The sequence below is a fragment of the Mus musculus genome, chromosome 13 (genome assembly GCF_000001635.26).
Source record: "Mus musculus strain C57BL/6J chromosome 13, GRCm38.p6 C57BL/6J".
NCBI lineage: Eukaryota > Metazoa > Chordata > Mammalia > Rodentia > Muridae > Mus > Mus musculus.
Genome location: NC_000079.6, coordinates 119,679,430 through 119,686,227, shown reverse-complemented (window position 1 = coordinate 119,686,227; position 6,798 = coordinate 119,679,430). Strand labels below are relative to the sequence as shown.

Here is a 6,798-nt window from a genome sequence, read left to right as displayed (position 1 = left end):
GAGTTCCAGGACAGCCAGGGCTCGAGACAGAAACTCTGTCTCGAGAAACCTAAATAAATAAATAAATAAATAAATAAATAAATACCAAAAGATGTTCTAAACTTCAGTGAGAAACATTGTTGGTTAAGCACTTTACATGTCATTCATCAAAGGGAGTAAGCTCTGTTGTAGTGCCCTACTCTGAAAGGAAAATGAAACTTGCTAAGGATCCGGGAGATGTAATAATAAGGTTCAGTATTGTAAATTCACCCTTTGCGTTACCCTTTGTTCTGTGGCAGAAACTGCATAAGACCTATGCTGTTAATATGCCAACCATTAATTACGTGAGATGTGCTGTAAAAGCCATTCCAGATCTCGAAAACTTGATGTATACACACACACACACACACAGAGCGGGAGTGGGCTGTGATGGTTAAATATCTCAACCACTTAAAATTAGTTACATATTGTAATGATAACATTTTGGTTATCTTGGGTTAAATAAATACATTATTGACATTTTTGGTTTTTAGTGTAGTTACCCCAAACTGTAAAACTATACCTGTAGCTTCTGTTTGTGACTCCCATGTGCTCTAAACACAGGACAAAGAAGGAAAATACAGACTCTGTCCCCAAGGAGGATGTAATCAAGCATAGAAGTTGGGGAAAGGGGGAGAACGGGGCGGAGGGCTAGGTTTCATTCAATAACACAATGATAAATGATGACTTTTTCTGTACAAAATCTGAGCTTTCTGGTTTCTACCTCAGGTCACGTGTAGGAAAGAGTAGAGCCGGGACCTTCAGGTTCACCCAAGAAAGGGATTTCTGTCTTGTCTGCTTTAAGAATGTAGTCAATTAAATGTTTAATTTTACAATAGAGCTTCTTCTTCTTCTTCTTCTTCTTCTTCTTCTTCTTCTTCTTCTTCTTCTTCTTCTTCTTCTTCTTCTTCTCCTCCTCCCTCCTCCTCCTCCTTTTTCAGCTGTCTACTTGGTAAGATGGGCTCTATGGAGCTTTCTGTTGATATTTCATTAGCAGAGGGGTTCAGTCTTGTGTATTGGCTCTTCATCCTAATTCATAAAATGGTAAGACTCACTATATCTATCATTTGCTGCCCTACTTAGTAATCTACCCTCAGCTGCCTCACAACAGCACTCAATCAAATATTCATTGTTTTGTTTTGTTTTGCAACAAAACCCTTCAAGCTGACCAACTAGGTTTCCCAAAAAGCTCCTAGAGTCAATCCTTCTATGTTACCCAATGTGAGGGAGCTTTAGGCCTTCTTACTGCCTGATGGCCCAATAGTTTTTCAGGCTTATTGCTAAGCTCCAAAGTAGGCACAAGGTTCCATGGGAGATAATCTTCCTTCCACAGGCCCTGGGAGAATTCTTAATGGGAAGTGAGCTGAAAACTCGATACCCTGCGCATGCCCACCAACAACTCAGTCTCATCTCTAACACTACTTCTCTCTCAAGTGTTATAACTTGTCCTTCCTTACGCTGTCCCCGAGAGCCTTGCAATGGTAGAAGCGGGCATTAAAGGTATTTTTCAAGTAGCGCAACTATCAATGACCGTATAGCTCAACTGCTGTACAAAGAAGCATGCCCAGAGGACAGTAGAAGTTCAAAGGAAGTGTATTTAACCCAGCTGGCTAGTTAAGGCTTTCCGGAACAGATGGCACTCATCATTTATCACATTAGTAAATCTTTACAGAGGTCTGTTGTTTGTCAAGTTCAAAAGTTCCATGTGGGAAACAAGAAGACGTTTCTGACTTTATCCACGTTAGTGGCTGAAGACAGAACATTACAAGAGAAATAGAGTAAACGTGCTAAGTTGTCTTTCAGTGATACTCTGAAGAAAATTAGTTCACTTTAGCAGCCTCCTGTGTGTGGAAGTCTATGCCTGAAGGCTCCACAGGGGTTGAATAATCAAAGGAGTCTCTGCTAGGAATGGGCTTTTATTATGGCCCTTCTGAAAGCCAATTGACTGCTGGTTAACTTGAGTTGGTGGTCCTATTTACTGGTATGTTGGTCAATACTCTTTTGACTAGAAACTAATTTTTTGACATTAATTTATTCCTGTGTGGGTGCACACAGTATGGTGTGTGTGCGGAAGTGAGGGAACAGCCTCTGGGCTTCAGTCCTTTCCTATACCATTCGTGTTCCAGGAACTGGACTCGGGTCTTAGACTTGGCTGCCATGCTGAGGTTCCTGTGTACGATGGGTGCATGAGTCACAAGTGTGCTGGAGCAACAGTGATCTTCTTTGGGAACTGAAGGAGGGAAAGAGGGAGGTCTTGGGTACTACTGTGTCCTTCCAGGGTATTTCTCTCTTGACCTGAACACCTCCCACTGACACCCGCCCCTGGAAAGTCACACCACTTCACTGGGAACCAAACCTTTAACACAAAGCCCTGGGGGGGAGGGAACATTTAAGATGTAACCACACAAATGTACTACTATTTCCTGTTTCCAGAATGTCTCCCTCTGGTGATTTGTTTTTCTTCAGGAGGGTCCATCCTTGCTCAAAACCCCTATCCATACACACTTAGCACTTAAAAGTAAGAGAAAATCCATGTTTCTACAGGAGTTAGTTTCGAGAGGGGTGGGAAGGAGTCAGAAAAAGAAATATAATAAAACGTATGAATAATTTGATTCCCAATTCGTAATATTGCCTGATAAAGTACTATCAAGCAAAGATTAGCATGGACGTATTGCCTCATGACTCTAGACTTACTCTGTGACATGGTTAGCTTAAAAAAAGGAATTCTGGAAACTTAAAAGGTGTTTTTCTTTCAGGGGCATCACAGTTTTACACTTTAGGTCAGTAGTGACAGGTTAGAAAGACATTACAAGAGAAACGGCTTCCCAGGGGCTCAGAGCAGGCCGGCTGGGATGGTGGCACTTGAGGCAGGTGGCTGCCTTTTCTTGCACTGCCTCCCAGCCTTCAGCAATTTCATATTTTTCTGCCACCAGTGAGTCCCAGCCACTTTCCCTTGCAACTTAGTGGATGTGCTTCCAGCAAATTCCAGAAAACAGGACACCACAGTGACATCTGTGTCTTTCAGTGAGGTCTAGCCAGGCTCTCCTGCACCCTGAGCTCAGCTTAGCCTGTGGTAGACGAATCCTCTTCTGTTGGTTGTCTCACTCAGGGATAGCTGCTGTTTCTCAGATCTGCTATTTCTACATCCTCTAAAGTTCTCTTTACTTCTTGGTCTATCCCCTCCTCAATTAATTTAAGCCTCTTATTTAGTTCATTCCTTTCTTTAAAAAAGATTTATTTATTTATTTTATGTATGTGAGTACACTGTTGCTGTCTTCGGACACAAAAGAGGGCATCGGATCCCCATTACATATGGTTGTGAGCCACCATGTGGGTGCTAGGAATTGAACTCAGGACCCTCTGGAAGAACAGTCTGTGCTTTTAACCACTGAGCCATCTCTCCAGCCCCTTGTTCATACTTTGTATTGAACTTTTCTGTTTAAATAGCTGTGTGTTTTCTGCTTTGATTGGGTCTAGACAGAGAGAAGAAAATATGCTAAATAAACAAAACATGTACGTGGAGCAATTTTCATGAATCTATTAGAGTTAAGCCTTAAAGGAACAGTTCTGTCAAGTTCTGAAACAAAACTTGTAATGGGACTAAATTATTGCCTTTATTGCTGCTAAGAGTGAAGATAAAAACCACAGCCTTCCTGATGCCAAGCGTCAGAGTGACAGGCTCGTCCTTCAGACGCAGGGAGACCAGGTCAGGCATCTTTCGGATGGAGAAGGCTGATGCTGGCAGCTTCCCAGGTGGCAGGGAGCTCCCAAGGAGGGGGAGGGCCTGGGTCACACCTACCTGCCTGAGTTCTTCCATCCATTAGATGAGTCAGTCCTTCTTGCAAGGGAAAGAAGCCTCTGGGTGTCTGGTAGGGATGGGGTGGAATGGCCAGGTAGCATACAGTAATGCCTTCTGTATGACTCCCCTTCTACAGAGTTCACGCCATTTCCACATTACTTCTGTGGATTTCACAAAGACCAAATAAAACAAAACATAAGCACGTTTTTTTTTGTTTTAAGTTTTAAAAATCACAGTTAGTGTGGCCATGTATGTATATGCGTGTGAATGTGTCCGTACATGTACAGGGGTTAGACGACTGCTTTGACCATGTGGAACCAACCTGGAGATCAAACCTGTCAGCTTCGTTGGCAAATACCTTTACCCTCTAAGTCTATTTTGTTTTGTTTTGTCTTTTTTAAAGATAGACTACTCTTTTTAAATTTTTGTTATTTTATTATTTATATGTATGTATGTGGTGTGTGCACAGATGAACAAGCTGTTACTCTCTTCCTTATTCTGTTGAGACAGGGTGTCTCACTGAACCCAGAGCCAGACTTCAAGCCCCAGCAATCCTCCTGCCTCCCTCCCAGTCCCTCAGTCCTGGGGATACAGGAGGAAGTGGCCTTGATACCTGGCTTTTCACACAGGTGATGGGGGTTTGAACTCAGGTCCTTCTGCTTGTGTAGCAAGCATTCTTACCAGCTGAGCCTTACTTAAAATGCCGTGTGCATAGCCTCCCGGTGCCTGTGTATGGGATAAAATAACGCCAGGGGCTGTTTTGACTTAACACAGAGATGTAACCATAGAGAGTTCTCACTGTAGCTGACTCTAACTCTGGCTGATTTAAACAGAAAGGAGATTTATTGAAATAATGCCGAGCATCTCAGACAATTTGGAAAAGGCTGGAGAGACATGGAGGGTGGTAGGGTGTCTGGTCAGCCAACAGAGGGATCAGAGGCCTCTCCAGGACACTGAGGTTGTGGTTTGTGTCACCAGTTCTAGATCTTTTAGCTACAGTGACAAGACGTTCCCAGACTGCCTTGCTGCTTTGCCACAGGAGCTGAAGTGGGAACATCTGACTACTGAAGCCACAAGTGCGCTTTGACTCAGCCTGTGGAGTGACATGAAAGAGAGATTATTTGCTGCTCTGATCTTCTGTTTGTGGGAAGAAGAGACCAAAAACCATTCTGGAACAGGGTGGGGGGAGGCTCAGTAGTTAAAGTGCAAGTGTGAGGGACCCCAGTTCAGATCCTCAGGTTCACAAAAGCTGGAAGCAGGAGCCAGATCCAGGTCAGTAAGCTCAGTACTCGCAGAGTGAGAGAAGAGGCAGAAGCAGGCGCATCCTCAAAAGTTTCAGGCTCAATAGCCAGGCATATGCGGTAGTGAATAACCAGAGACCCTGCCTCGAACAAGGTGGAAGGCAAGGGCATGATTTGTCCTGTGACCTCCATGTGTAAGCATACAGTGTGCTTGAAGTCAATCTCTCTCTCTCTCTCTCTCTCTCTCTCTCTCTCTCTCTCTCACACACACACACACACACACACACACACACACACACACAGGGGTGGGGTGGAGACAGACACAGAAAAAAAAACAGATTAAAAAAACATTTTCAGGAAATTCTCTGAATGTGCGGATTAGGGCTAATCACAAACTATATCTGGCTTACCTGCAGTTATCACAGTGCTTTATGAATAAAATAGGTCGTGGCTTCTGTTTTTAAATGATTGTCAAGAAGTTAATAAAGCAATTTTTGTTTCATTCCAAATACACGAATCATAAAAAAATAAACCAAAAAAATATTAAGGTCCCACACTATTTCATACGTGGTCACTACTTTTTAAAGCGAGAACTATTTAGTATATAGACACAGTGATTTGGAGTATCCCTCAGCTGATACTGAGCCTCAGGCCAGTATTGAAGGATGGCAGCCAAATGTTCACTTTTCCCTTCCTTTCTTGTTAAGTCTTCAGCTTTGTTAACTGTATATTAATAACTAGTTGAGCAGGGCAACCCATAACTAGTCTTTAACATTTACTATCGTGTGGTAGTAATTTTGGGAGGGAATTTATGCTGGAATATAGAAAGTTACTATTTTAAAATAAGTTTCAAAGTGACCTTTGGTGTGTCAGGCCAGAGCCATGGATACATGATAACCACTTTCTCCCCTTTAAGGGAAGCACATTGTAAATCCAAACAAAGCATCCTGGCTTGCACAAGCTGTCTTCAGTAAGCACTTGTCAGCATTTCTTTTGTTCATTGATATCTTGCGTGATAACCATCATTTCATCTTCGTGCATAAAATTAAAATACAGAAAATATTAAAAAGGAAAATTGGAAAGATGTTCATGACAGTCCATGTTCTTGGTTCTGTATGTTGCTAGTCTGCAGTTTCCCAGGCAATCATGTTTGACACCAGCGTTCTGATTGCATCATAATGAGGATCATAAACTTGACTGATGAGCATTTTCTTCTGAGCCTATTTAGTCAAAGCTGGCTACTAAGCCCACAGGCAAACTACCAAATCCCATGATCACTTTCTCAGAAAAACAGAGTCTGTTGGGAAAGGCTTCAAAGGTCAAGGTACTCATCTGTCTCTCAGACGCTACCACCACACCCCTTCACCCCTTCCCTGGACACAACTCTGTTCCTTTTTTTTTTTTTTTTTTTCCCTTGGTTTTTTGAGACAGGGTTTCTGTAGCTCTGGCTGTACTAGAACTCACTTTGTAGGCCAGGCTGGCCTCGAACTCAGAAATCCACCTGCCTCTGCCTCCCAAGTGCTGGGGTTAAAGGAGACAACTCTGTTCTTTATAGGGTGTAACAGAAAAATGGAAAGAGCCCAGAGGAGCTGTCCTCAAATCTTAGCTTTGTCACTTATGTGGGCAAATGACTTGAAGTTTTTGAGGTTTGGTTCTTCAGTGGTGAATTGAGAATGGTATCTATTTGGACGTTAATGAGTACTATATTGTACCTAAGATACCTATCACCATGCCTAGAAA

At 42.7% G+C, this 6,798-nt stretch overlaps 1 long non-coding RNA gene across 1 annotated transcript; it reads right to left on the bottom strand.

The window, feature by feature from the left end:
* Positions 1 to 4,645: 4,645 nt before the first annotated feature.
* On the bottom strand, positions 4,646 to 6,186 carry 1700074H08Rik (RIKEN cDNA 1700074H08 gene). The gene is made up of 3 exons (NR_138420.1): positions 5,949 to 6,186; positions 5,469 to 5,512; positions 4,646 to 4,910 (listed from the first exon to the last, which is right to left on the bottom strand). It is a non-coding gene; the product is annotated as an RIKEN cDNA 1700074H08 gene (long non-coding RNA).
* Between the last annotated feature and the right edge of the window lie 612 nt (positions 6,187 to 6,798).